Here is a 15,309-nt window from a genome sequence, read left to right as displayed (position 1 = left end):
TCTGTGTATTCAGTAAAGGCAGCATTCCTATTTCTTGTTAAAAATGGAACAGTGAGTAATCGCTATGCAGTTAAATTGGTTTGCTTTGCAACATGCTAGGCCATGCCAGCATAGCCATGCATGGGTATTGCCAGTTACACTTGTATTAGCTGAGTAAGAGTTAATTACCTAAGGTGTGAAAGCTATGCTAATATATTTGTTTTTATTTCATAATCATTTTAAATGCAATTATTTTTTATTAAGCACTGAAAGACTTTTTTTTCTCTTTTAACCTAAAATGGCTGCTTTTTGGCTCCCCTAAAAGACAACTCAGAAAACCTCAAAATATTGCTATCAAGAAGTTAGGCTGTCTACAGTGGGGATCGAAAGTTTGGGCACCCCAGGTAAAAATTTGTATTAATGTGCATAAAGAAGCCAAGGAAATATGAAAAAATCTCCCAAAGGCATCAAATTACAGATTAGACATTCTTATAATATGTCAACAAAAGTTAGATTTTATTTCCATCATTGACACTTTCAAAATTACAGAAAACCAAGAAATGGCGTCTGCAAAAGTTTGGGCACCCTGCAGAATTTATAGCATGCACTGCCCCCTTTGCAAGGCTGAGACCTGCCAGTGTCATGGATTGTTCTCAATCATCGTCTGGGAAGACCAGGTGATGTCATTCTCAAGGGTTTTAAATGCCCAGACTCATCTGACCTTGCCCCAACAATCAGCACCATGGGATCTTCTAAGCGGTTGTCTAGAAAACTGAAACTGAAAATAAAAAAAAGCTGGAGAAGGCTATAAGAAGAATGGAACTTTTTGGCTGGAATGAGCAAAGGTACGTTTGGAGAAGAAGGGGCACAGAATTTAATGAAAAGAACCTCTGTCCAACTGTTAAGCATGGGGGTGGATCAATCATGCTTTGGGGTTGTATTGCAGCCAGTGGCACAGGGAACATCTCACGAGTAGAAGGAAAAATGGATTCAAAAAAATTTCAGCAAATTTTGGATGGTAACTTGATGCCATCTGTGAAAAAGCTGAAGTTAAAGAGAGGATGGCTTTTACAAATGGATAATGATCCTAAACACACCTTGAAATCCACAGGGGATTACATCAAGAGGTGTAAACTGAAGGTTTTGCCATGGCCTTCACAATCTCCTGACCTCAACATAATTGAAAATCTATGAATAGACCTTAAAAGAGCAGTGCGTGACAGACAGCCCAGAAATTTCAAAGAACTGGAAGACTTTTGTAAGGAAGAATGGGCAAAGATACCTCGAACAAAAGCATTTACAATCTGTGATACTTGCCAAAGGGGGCAGTACAAGATATTAACTCTGCAGGGCGCCCAAACTTTTGCAGACGGCGTTTTTTTGTTTTCTGTTATTTTGAAAGTGTCATTGATGGAAATAAAATCTAACTTTTGTTGACATATTATAAGAATGTCTAATCTGTAATTTGATGCCTTTTGGAGAATTTTCCATCTTTACTTGGCTTCTTTATGCACATTAATACAAATTTTTACCTGGGGTGCCCAAACTTTCGATCCCCACTGTATATACTAATAGATTTTTAATGACTTGACAAGTGTCGTTCAAAAGTAGTTCAAAATTTAGATTGTTTTAACATTTGAATCTGGGATGAACAGACTTTCTTAAAGTGTTACTAAACCCAGGACCCTGGAATCACAATATCTGGTCTCCCAGAGTACACAGAACATGCAATTATTTTAGTAAATATAAACTGCAAAATATATTTTCTCATCAGCAGTATGTAGCAGCCTTGTGACTTCTATCAGTTTCTGATTAAGCTTGTAGAAGAAGTTTTCATACTTGACTCCAAAGGCTCTTTCTTTTCTGAACATGTTCTGGAGTCTGTGGAAGAAGAGGAGGATCTGTGCATACAGGATTAAATAGCCTTTTTACACAATGCAGATAATTAACCCCTTAGGTTCCACGTTGAGTATAACAAGCATGCTTTACTGCATATTCAGGCTGATTTTACTGTTGTGAGTTTAGTAGCACTTTAAATGAAAACCACATGCACTGTTAGAAATTTGTTTAATTGAAAAAAAAATCCATCCTGCTCCTTCAAATTTTCTCATTATTGCAGTAAAAAAAAATGTTGATTTGACTCCATTTATAATTAGAGAAGTAAAGAAAATTCTTAAAACGAACAAAATGTAACCGCCTTAGCGGTATCCCCAAGCGTGACTCGGGGTAGGAATTTTCTGCTATTAGCGGTATCCCCGAGTCACGCTCGGGGTGAATGGCAGAGCTATGCAGACAGCGCAGCGGAGTGTCTCTTACCTTATCCTGGCGATCCAGCGATGAGCTCTCATTGCTGTGACCGCCAGTGAGATCTCCGCCGCTCGACTGTCGGTAGGAGGACTTCCTAGTTCCGTTCCCTGCAGCAGCAATGCTGCATGGGAGCGGAACTAGGGAGGGAAATTCAAAAAAAAAACAAAAAAAAACGTTGCACAAAACACATAACACATTATATATTTTATATATGCATATATATATATATATATATATATATATATATATATATATATATGTGTATATATATATATATATATATATATATATATATATGCGTATATATATACCTATATACACACACACACATATATATATATATATATATATAAAATTATATTATTGATTCGATTATAATTCATGCGTTATATATATATATATATATATATATATATATATATACACACACATATATATATATATATATATATATATATATATATATACACACACACACATATATATATAATATATAACGCATAAATTATAATCTAATCAATAATATAATTGTATTATATATATTATATATTAAATAATAAAATAATATTATTGATTCGATTATAATTCACTTGTTTGTGTTTCAAATTTATCATATCTGGGATGTCTACTAGAGACTTGTTTTGGTCAGGTTTAAGTCAGTAATTACTAAGAATTGTAGGCCTATAATACATAACGCCAAATTTCCATGAAAAGAATTGTACCGCTTTTGGTACAGAATTCCTGACAGAATCATACCGCCAGGGAGGTTAACAAGATTTTATTAGTGTGTACGCAGTCGTAGGTTTATTTTAAAGAATTATAACAAGATGTTGTTGATTTCCTGGAGAGTGAAAAATTTGTTGCTTTGGTGCAGCTCTGCATAGAAACCAATCAGCTTCCAGTTTTTTTTTTTTAAGCTTAATTGAACAATCTTAAGTTAAAAGTTGATTGGCTACCATGCACAGCTGCACCAGATTTTGCACTCTCTAGTTTTAGGAAATCAACTCCCCTGCCTCTAACATCAATCATTTAACATGTGACAACATACTGAGTTGGTATAATCAATCATCATTTCAATCATAAATATTAGAAAACAATGCATCCTGATAAAAAATAATGAGAATACCACACATGTTTTATGTCATCATAATGACATACAATGAGACCCCGTCACCAATTAAAAAAAAAAACATAAAATAGCAGATAAAAGCCCAGAAAAATAAACTATTGTGTTGTAATCACTAAGTACTCTGAAAAGAGTAGTGCAGGCAATAAATGTGGGCATTTCGAGAGGTGGATCTTGGGAATGGAGGCAAGTATTTTAAACTGAACTACATGCAAAAAAACAAAACAATGAATATAATTTTGTTGTGATATCATCCTGTAAATCCCTGTAAAGCAGCATTTAGTTTATGTGAGGGAAAGGCAGAACTGAAAGCCAGCCTCAGCTCTGATGCATGCACATGTGGTGAAGGGAAACATGCTGACAGGAGCTGAGTGAAGTGAGCAGAGGCCAGAGGGATAACCTCATTAATGTGCTGTTGCTTCTTCTTTGACCAATAAGCAGGCAGGGGGTGTATTCTTAATAAAAAAAAAATGCTGTGTTATCCTTGCAGTCAAGGTAGAGGTTCTTTCTGTTCCATCTGGCAGATTTCAAGACTGGAAATACAAATGCTCTGGCTAATAAACTACCAGTAGGTACATGTTTTTCAATTGTGTCTATATCGTAGGTAACTACCTAGAGTTCAATTTAAAAAAATATTCTTCCAGATCACTTATTGATGTTGAAGCAAGTAGTCACTTTGCAACAAATTCTATGGCATTAAGGGGTCCTGAATATCTGGATAATATAGATGTGGGTTTGTGGATGTAGGACCAAAATGTAACTAACCATTCTAAAAACAAAGGAGATGTTTAATATTCTGATCTGTATGAGTATGGCCAGTTTAAAAACATTTTTTTCTTATACTTGGACACCCATACACATTCATACAGGGCTAGCATGTTATTTTTGCTATTTAGCATTTTACAGTTTCTGCTATCAGCAACATTACTCCTTGTAGACTTATGACTCACTGCTACTGTGTGATTTTTGCGATGTTCAGACAGTAACAGAAATATGTGTAACATAAGTGATTATTGCAGGAGTCAATATGTAACTGCCAATATTCCAAAGCTACCTATAGAAATTTGCAGACTTTGTCTGCCTTTGCCAAGCCTTGAGCTGGCCATAGATGGGCAGAATTTCAAGTGAAATTTCCTAAGAAAAGTGTACTCTAAAAAAGTTTGTTTGTTTTTCTGATCATTAGTGGGTCAAATTGACATTCGTTTTTGGCCACAGTGGTGAGAAAATTCAAGGAGCAGGATGGATTTTTTTTTCTCAAACATAATATTTCTAACAGTGCATGTGGTTTTCCTTTGGTAAAGTCCATTTGTTACAAAATCAATTGTTAAAAGCAAACAAAATCTTTCGAAAGACATTCAAAAGTTCTGAGAATGTTCTGAAAATGTTTATACGAAAAACATGTCTTAAGAATTTCCATTCTGAATTCTAGTCATCTATGACCAGCTTTACACAGGTCATAAACAGTTGAATCTTTTGTTAATTTTTATACAGTTTTTGACAAGTATGTCAAAAATAAACCAATTACAGCAATTATCTTTATGACATCAGTCCATACACATACCACAGCCTACTTAATATTGCCTAGATCAGTGATGGCGAACCATGGCACCCCAGATGTTTTGGAACTACATTTCCCATGATGCTCAAATAAACTTCAGAGTGCATGAGCATCATAGGAAATGTAGTTCCAAAACATCTGGGGTGCCAAGGTTCACCATCACTAGCCTAGATAAATGTGAAATCTGCCGTAAATAAAACAAAATGTACCGGCTGCAATTTCCATTGGTGTACATAAAAGCTCATGCACAGGATTAACATATACAATCATATGTGCTGGTTAAAAGCTCAAAGTAACCTCTCTACAGTCTGCAGATAAAAATTTTCTAACAGCTTAGAAAATCACTTTGCCAGATATCTGTCTGTTTTTTTTTTTCAGCCATTTCTGGTAATTTCTTGTGCTGTTCTAATATTTGTTGGATCTTTGTTGACTTATATGAAAAATGCCTATGGTCAGCTTTAGAGGTAAGCTTACTGAACAGATAATAGCATAGTTCTTTACATATTTACCTTTAAACACACCTTTTACCACATGTTATGTCGAGGAACTCATGTAGAGCACAAGATCATATAAACATGTCTCCACCTGCGCTAATATCCTTAATCACTAGTCTAGAAGTGTAGGGCTTAATGCCAAAATATAACTAATAAACACTGAACCTTAAGGCCCCTTTCACACGGGTGTTCCGTATGTCCGTATATCACCCCATCCGTTTGCGGGTGATATACGGACATAATGCATGGCAATGGGATTGCGGATGTCAGCGGATGACCATCCGCTGACATCTGATTTGCGTCCTTTCAGTTCTGTTCCGTGTTTTGGAACGGAGCAGAACCCTATTTTTCTTCCGCTTAAAAAACGGAAAGGATGCAAAATCGGAGGTCAGCGGTGTCATTCGCTGACATCCGCAATCCCCATAGACATACATTATGTCCGTATATCATCCGCAAACGGATGGGATGATATGCGGACATACGGAGCGGATGACACAAGTGTCATCCGTGTCCGTGAAAAAAAAAAGTGCCGGAGCGGATCGCAATATGGTCCGCTCCGTGTGAAAGAAGCAAATGTGACTTAATTTACTTAGTTCACTAAATTAATTTAAACATTGCTTTCCTTATTTTCAAAACTTTTAAAGCCCATGGTTTTATTTGGCATAATAATTATTTTATTGTCAAAATAATTTTTGTATAGTCCACTGAGATTTTTTAGACTTCGGCATGTATCTGATAATCGAAGATGGAATTTCAAAATTCTTATTTACAGCACAAATCTGCTATATGTAATATTTCTAGTTTGGCTATGCTGAGCACACAGATAAGGCTGATTTACCAAAGATGTTTAAAATCTTGACAAAATAAATTATGTAACTAACTAAGTTTTCTAGTCACATTAAAAGCAAATTCCTGTTCATTTTGAGTATCCAGGATTGTGCAGATGAAATAGATATACAGGAATATGTTTTTTCACTTGATTGCATTAGGAAAGATCTACCTATTTGGTCCAAACTCATGTTCAGAAAGACTTTTCCTTATTTGAAGGTTTGTGAATGGCCCAACTAAATGGGTTCTAGAGTGAGCCAAATATCTGGCTTCAGTAGGAAGTAAACCATTATTGCTGCTGCTAAGTGTGACAGCATCCTACTCAGGCTAGTTGTTAGGGAGTCAGTGGCCACCAGCATCCTAACAACCAGTGAAATATCCCCACTGGTGGATTCCCAGCTGACAGTTAAATTCAAACAAGGGTTTGAGGATATTGTAAAAAAAGAAAAAAAAAACGTCTGGTCTAGTATGGATTTTTAGGGGGGGCATGAAAATGGCATGGGGTGCACCCAAGTTCCATACCAGTTCCCCCCAAGTTCCATATCAGTACATACCAGCATAGTGGCCTTGCATGCTCAGATAAAGGTCTGGGTTGGGGGGACGTCATGTTTTTTTTTTTCTACATTGTGTTATCCCTTAACCATATATATCAGAACCCTGTCTAGGACAAAGATTTTGTATAGATGAAGGAATTACCCATCTGCTTTGTTTACAAACATAACAAAGTAATTTCTTTGTAAATGTTAGTTTTGCTAGAGTAATGCTGGCCATACACTAGCCGAAAGATCGTTCAAAAATCTGTCATTTGATCCGATCATTCGTTTTTTTTTCAAGTTAATGGGCACAAATAGAAAATCGTTTTTAACTTTTCAGAGCCAAAAAATCAAAGGAACAGTTTTGAAATCCACCGACCGAACAATAAACGAACGATAAATTGAAAGGTTAATGTGTTTCTCGGCCGACCTGTTTGCACTAGGCATATGTGACAAACTGAACGAAAAACTGATTCATTTATGTCCATTGAACGATTTATCATTCGAAATTCGGTCATTACATGATGGAACGATCGTCTGCTCTCACGACCGATTTTTCGTTTTCCAAAAAGGTATTTGCCCGATATTTTGGCTAGTGTATGGCCAGCATAAGTTGAATAAATAGTACAGATGTGCGACTTCACAGACCGGTTGGTGACATCCTCCAGGCATATTATATCATAGAATTTTGCATTTTTGATGTTCCAATTTAAGCATTGTTAAAATCCACCGCTTTCTGCCAAACTGAATTTGGCATCCAAACTTAGGTGAGGTTCACTGAACATACACCAAACTAAACCTGATACAGTATATTCGGCTCATCACTAGATTGAATAACTGAAGTTGATATTCATTCAGTTTATTGAGTGATGAGTCTCAACTTTAATAAGTCAGCCTAATTGTTTAACTGATAACTCATGTTCTTTGCTGATAGATATTTAGTGGTTTATTAACTTGATAGGTGTTGATGGGAATTGGAAGGCATTTTGTACACTGGAAGTGATTTAGAACATTTTTCACTTACTCAGGTGAACCTATGGTCCCCTTGAACACTGATTATAAGCAGATTAATTAAAAAAAAATTCAGCTTCAATGAGCTAATCAAAAATGTACTTCTTAAGTAAATCATCATCACTGCACATATTCAGTTGCATGCTAAATCAGTATATTTTGCTCATATATTGTTTTATTTGAATGCTTTACTACAAGCAAACTATACAAGTTTTGTGATATTACTGGGTTCCAAGTAAAGTGAATTCTGTTACACTGTGTAAGAAAATGTATTCCAATAATAACATAGCAAAAGAACATAATAATGTATTAAAGTGGTTCTATAGCTAAAACATGTTTTACCTTTACACCGAACCTGTATCTTTCTTTTCTCAAAGGAGGATCATGCAGCAGTGAGAGCCATTGCACCCTGCTGCTGACATTCAAATCCTTTGAATAGAGAGTGGGGGGGGGCATGGCCAAGCTGGGCTGTATGTGTCTATAGACACACAGCCCAGCTCAGGAGTGAGCCAGCATATCTACCCCTATAGCAAATAGCTTGCTATGGGGTAGGACTCAGAAGAGGAGAAGAAGGAGGAGATTAAGGGCAGGAATACCTGGAAGGAGCCCATCCCTACTTAAAGGTACAGGCTATTACTACACAATTGAAGTCTTGGAACACGTGTGGAATTTTTTTTTTGCCGTTTTGCGTGTTTTAGGGGTAACACTATCTATGATAACATTACACAATTGATGTATTGGAACACGTGTGAAATCCCTGATATTTTTTTCATTTACCTATGTGTAATTTACTAGCTGGAGAACAGGGGATGTGTATTATATTTTTGTTTTGTTTGTATATATATTTCATGTATTATTGTATTGAAAAATGAATAAAAATTTAAATTAAAAAAAAAAAAAGGTACAGGGATGCACAGGACACCCAGAAAAAGCACAATAACGGCTGAAGGAGTCCAGTGCAAACCCGCACAATTAAACAACTGTACAAAAAAATGGCAATCACCCAAACCTATAACTAGTCGATGCAGCAAGGAGCACATGGAAAGGTAAAGCATGTCAAAAAACAAACAAACATTTCAAACTCACTTACCAGCCAGCCTGCAACAAACCGAATTGGCCTTGTCTAACAGTTCACATTAAAAATGAGTGGCTTGCTATGGGGGCACTTGGCACGGGGGAGGAGCCAGTAGCTCTGAAGGGGGACTCAAGAAAAGGAGGATTGAGTCTGCTCTGTGCAAAACCATTCCATAGAGTAGATAAGTATAATATGTTTGTTATTTTAATTAAAAAATTATGCTTTACAATCCTTAGTTTCCAACTTTATCAAAAAATCATTATAAAATTAAATTGGGAACTCATACAGCATGTTTTGCTTCCCATATAACATCACTGAACCTGTTGATATGTGTCAATGGCCCCTACCTGTTTATCATAAGTTAAATAGCATTTATGACCTTATACAGAAAGAGATTGCACAGTACAGATCACTTTCATCACTTTTCAAATGCAGATGCTTCCATAGCACTGCTTTGTGCAGGTCAAATAACATCATTATGAATAAATATGCAGGAGGCAAAAAAAGTCTCTCATGGGATGGACATTTGTGTTTCCACAACGTGTATGTTATCATGAGAGTTTCATACATTAAAAAGATTCCTTTATTATATATTGCTTTATTGCTTTTCAATAATGAAAGATCTGTGATTTTTTTTTCTTAATCCTACTTTTTGCTTTGACCTTCTGTCCCTTAGGTTGATGCTTTTTTTTTAAATTGCTCTTTCTATTTAACCATGTTTTGTAGCAATCGTATTTTTCATGGTCCCTAGTTTCTTTGCAATTTTTATTCTGTATCAGTAAACTAATTATGATTTTAACACTAGTAATTGTGAATCATGTAAATAAAGGTGTTTCTTGAAAAAATCAAATATAGCTAAATACTATTTGGAGCCAAGCTTGTGGGAACTGCTCATGTTTCAAGTGGAGTAGACCTTTCTACAATGTCCTGCACAGGCAGGCCCCATAGACCAGTAGACAGTTAATCACACAAACAAATACTGCCACTTAAATGAACAGACTGCAAATATTTCTGCATGTGACCATCCTTTTTAAATGAGCTGGTTTAAGTCTATGAAGTTCAGCTATTTGTAACCTGCTAATCCCCAGCCTGTTGTCTATTGATCTGGTAAAAGGCAAAGGAAAAGAGTACTGAAGCTGTATCCACTTGACTCCACTGAGAAAAAAAAATCCTTCCTGACTCCAAAACAGAAATTTGATTCCTCTCTGGATCAACATTCCAGCACAACATATTTTCACTTGCCTTATGTCTAGCCAATGGACATCAAAACCTTTTTAAGCTGTGTATTGACTTTCCCTGTTTCAATTGTTTTTCTGGTATGGCAGTCCACATTGCTACCAGAAAGTAATTTTTTTTTTTTAATTTATTCTAGAGACCTCAAACTAATTTTTCCAATTTAAGACATAAATAGAATCACATGAAGTATATCTTGAATTGATTGTACATCTTTCTTTTATCAATGCAACCTTTTTTTAATGTATTTAAATTATTGGTCAGTAATGTCAAACAGCAGTGAAAATATGAGGAATTACATGGTGCCCTGCCAGCTGGTAAAACAACAAATTGGACTTATTTCAACTTAATTTCCATTTACACCAGATGGGATGAAGAAGATGTCTTGCATTCAGTAGGCTGTACCCATGCTGACTTTGGGCTTCATATATTGAGTATTGAACTTTAAAACATTAACTCCACTGACGATTTGCATCATCCACACCTGCAATTAAAATCACAGGTTTAAATCTTTCAGTCCATAACTTTTTTTTATATTTTACTGTTTATAAATATTTTATACTTTTTTAAATGCAGCAGATGTCATCCTTTCTTGAGGACTGTGCTTGGTGCTCCATGTATCACATTAGTATCCCAAAAAAAAAAAGGTCTGCCACAAATGAAACTTTCATAAAACTGTAAGGGGCCATATTTCTGTAAATGATCTGATCCTCAAGAGCCTGATAAAAAAAAGTCAGTGCCCTTCAATAGAGATACTATAGTATCAAATAATCGAAAATGCCAGCACACGGTGCAATTCAAATTAAAAAATAATTTACTAAGGTGACATAACATTGTTAATTTTCTTACGCACCATATTTATCTTTACATTTCATTAGCCAAGAAGTATACTTTTTATCAAAAAGTGTAGGCAGGTTTGGTTCTCTAGAGTATGACCCATGCCAAATCTGAATTTACCTCTCTCTCTTCTCTTCTCTAATGTGTCCTATCTTGATGTAGATAGGCACCGATGTAGATTTGCGGAAATATTTATCAAGACAACATTTTTGCTAAAAATACATTAAAATCATTATTAGCAGATTCAAACACAGCACATTTTAGAACATTCCTGCTAAATTCCTACTGAATTTAAAAGCTTAACCTGTATTGAGTTTATAAATAACAAATATTTGTACATTTCAAATTGTGCCATTTTTGCGAAATGGTAAAAATCGAACATACACAAAACTGTAAATAACCAAACTTATCTAAACGTCTAGAGGTATTTATTTTTAACTTACAGCTTTCAGAGATTTTAAAAGGCCCCCCCCCCCCCCAACCATATATTTTCTAAAAGCACATGACAAGTAGAATAAAAAGAAGGTACTACTGACATTCTTGTCAATTGGGAATCAGTGGCTGCAAGAACAGATCTGACATCTGTGTGGGTGTGGGTGTGGGTGCATGGCCCCAGACAAAGACAGTTCAGCGACATGCACCCACATGGATGTCAAGTTGGGAGCAGTGCTGTGTCCATGCAGCCGCTGCATCCTAATTGACATGAATGGGACTGCCTGCACAAGAGCATCTGTGCATTCCCTTGCAGATGCTGTGTCCCAATTGACATTGATGGGGCTGCCTGCATGGAGATGCACCGGAACATGACTGTGCAGCTAAACACTGCCTTACTGTAGTGCACAGGGGATTTGCCTTTGGAAAATAGACCCCATTGTCTTTTTTATTGGTAGAAGAAGGGTATTTATATATGTGTGTGATACTATTTTCATTTATTATTTGACATTTATAAAGATATTTTATATTTACTTTAATTTCAGCTAAGTTAAAAACTTTTTGAGGATACACTAGTTTTGGCGACCTGAGGGACCCCAAGGGATTCCTTTAATTTGCAGGGATTTCCTCTTACTTCCTGTTTTGGCAGTGGGACAGGAAGTGAAGGGTAATCTCCCCAATGGGACACAGATGGCAAAAAAAAAAGCTGACAGGAAATATAACCCTCCATCACTCTATCCAAAATGAGAAAGAAAGTTTTGCATTTAGTTACACTTTCAAGTAGCCTTTCTCAGTCTTTTGAAAAGAGAGGAATCATTGAAATATTTTTCTAGTCTCAGGAAACCCCTGCCAAAAATGACTATATCTACAACTCAGTGGGAGTAGTGGGAAGAATGCTCCTTACACTTGTGGTCATTGGGAAGAATCGCCCTCTTATAGATAGCTAAAAAGAGCAATGATGTCAGTGGGAACTTGTCGGTGGGAAAATATCTCTAAAAATAATTGTAAAAAGTTAAGTATCCCCACTACATATGACATATGTTCTAACAAGGGATTAGGCCATTGTGATATGCATGTATAATAGATTATGTTTGGAGTAATTGGAAGTTTTTTTTTTTTTTTTTGCAGCAAATGATGTATGTGCTTGTATATACACAAAAAAAGTCTCTGAAAACTTGGCAAAATGTCAAGAGAAAATAGATAGATTTTACTACATGTAACGGGGTGGATTTACTAAAAAGTAATATGAGGGGATTGTTAAAGGCACATAGACTGAGCACTTTGCAAATGAAGTTGCTCCAGAGCTTAGTAGAACGAGGAGGAGCTCTGCTGATTTCCATCATCCAATCATGTGCAAGCGAAAATGCTATTTGTGATTGTGTATTCTGTGTAATAATTCTGTGTAATATTCTGTCTAATAATGTGATTGGGTATTCTTTGTAAAATGAAGCTTCACCTCATTTACTAAGCTCTGGAACAACTTACAAATGGCACAGTCCATTTGCCTTAAAGTAGAACCATAGGCAAAACATGGTTTTCATTTTGGATAAGGGAGGGTTATAACCCCTGTCAGTTTTTTTATGTTTTTTTGCCATCTGTGCCCTTATTGGAAGATTTCTTCTCTATTACTTTTCTGGGGACTGCCCAAATTGTGGGATTTTCTTTTACTTTCAATGATAATGATAAACAGGACAAATAGAGATTAATGATTAAGCACACAGTCAGTGTGTGAAACGCGTCTACCTTGTCACGATTGTCATATTTGGATGTCCAGTCAATAAACCTGGATTTTGACCTAACCTGGAGTGCTGCCAATTCCTTTTCTTTTATCAGGACAAATAGAGAGCGTGAATCTCCCTAACGGGGGTACAGACAACAAAAACCTAACAGGTCTTCTAATTCACCTCCACTCTATCCAAAACTAAAAAAAATGTTTCCTTTAGTTTTACTTCAAGTAAATCAAGCCCAGTGATTTTTTTTTATTTCCTTTTTTTAGGTTTGTATGCAATACTGTTGAGAGAACTGATCCAAAAAGGCTGAGGCTACTCAACACTGGCTATTATATTTTTACATTCTTTAAAAAAAAAAAGTGAGATTAATTGATAGGGAAAACTTCCTTGCAGGGACAAAGAGAGGGACCTTGAGTAGTGATTATGGTCTAGTATTGGATTACAATATCCAATACAAAGTTTGAGCAAAATATAATCAAGCATTGGTCTATACTCTAACATGATCGTGTGCTTGGTCCTATTCTTCCCTCACGGCCTAAATTCATATATAGAAAAGCTCCCTCTTTGCGAGATCGTATTGCACCAGGGGTTGTTGATCCTCCAGTGATCCCTGACAATAGACCTTCTCCTTTTTTTAACGGCTTTTATGCATGCGGTAGATGTGCGGCGTGTAAAAACTCTAAAAACAATATCAAAAAGAGAAAAGAGTTTACAGCCACTACTACACAAGGAACGTATACTATTAAGGATTTTTATTACCTGCACCACACAAGGCGTTATATATATGTTAGAATGCGAGTACGGGTTGCAGTGAATAGGGAGGACATCTAGGGCCCTGCATGTACGTGTAGATGAACACATCAATAATATTAAAAAAGGGAAAACCAATCATAGTGTTTCTCGACATTTCAGAAATTGCCATCAGTGCAAACCTACTGGCCTGAAATTTTAGGGCATAGAGAAGGTTGTGTGACATTGGAGGGGGATTTCATACGTCAATTAGCCATAGGGAATCCTTTTGGATTTACCAAACGCATGTTTTAACACCTGGTGGTCTTAATGTAGACTTTGACCTGAATTGTTTTATCACAAATAAATAGATATTTTTAATAATTTTTTATATGATTGTTGCTGTTTTAATTTTACTTGTTTCATTTTGTTATGATGCCTGCGATTTACATCTAATTTTATATATTAAATCTTAATTGATGATATATATTTTTTTAATCAAATAATTTATATGCCTCAGAGCGCTGTTAGAGCTTTATTCTGTTGGTATATAGACGGTGCGTTTGGCTTGGGAAAGCAGGCACTGATTTCAGCTCTTCCAGTGTCATAAGTGAGAAGCAGGTCTTCCTGATAGAAGAGGGGTGTGTGTGTTCCCCCTTTCCTTGTAACTTGATCTGGTGTTTTGTCCCTAGCGTATTGTATATTTAATGAGTGGGCTCCGACATAACTCTAAGCCCGCTGATGAAGTTCCGCCCATGGATGTAACGCGTACGGGGGAGGAGTTATGATGTCACCCACGGCCACCACACTCTACTAATTATTTGTATGCTGCCTGTATCTTGCACTGTCAGTGCATTGTTTGTGAGTACATAGGCTTTGTGTCCACTAGTGGTCGAATTGCTGAGGTGAGAGGCAGTGTGTTTCTTGGTGGATGGGCTGTATCATCACGGAATACCATTGCATGGAGTTTGCATTCATCTTTATTCACACAAAGCTTCTTTCTCTCTGATTATCAGCCACTTTGTTATATGGACTATCATTTTATTTATTGCTTTTTAACATAATTGTACAGTTTACATATTGTCATTCAATTTACTTTTTCATGTATTCTTTAAATGCCGCATGCCTGGACCACTACTGCATTACTGCATGCATTTAATTATTTATTTCCTTATGTGAATTGAGTTTAATGCCTTTTCATGCAGTATTTACCAAGCGTATTTACTGAAAAAGGGCAAAGTGAATTTACAGTTTCAGGATTGCATGAGGTATTTAGGGAAAATGTGTGCGGACACCTAAATAACGCATGCAATATGCTTTAGCTAATGGAGCCCAGTGTGTTTTTTTTTTTTCGATTATTTCTGTGCTTCCAATAATTCTGTTAGGGCTGTTTATCTTGACAAATATTTTTTCCCTGAGGGCTCCATGCCAGCACAC

This window comes from Pelophylax lessonae (assembly GCF_965119305.1).
Source record: "Pelophylax lessonae genome assembly, chromosome: 3".
Lineage (NCBI taxonomy): Eukaryota > Metazoa > Chordata > Amphibia > Anura > Ranidae > Pelophylax > Pelophylax lessonae.
The sequence above is the reverse complement of the archived record's forward strand: the minus strand, read 5'-3'. Positions refer to the sequence as shown.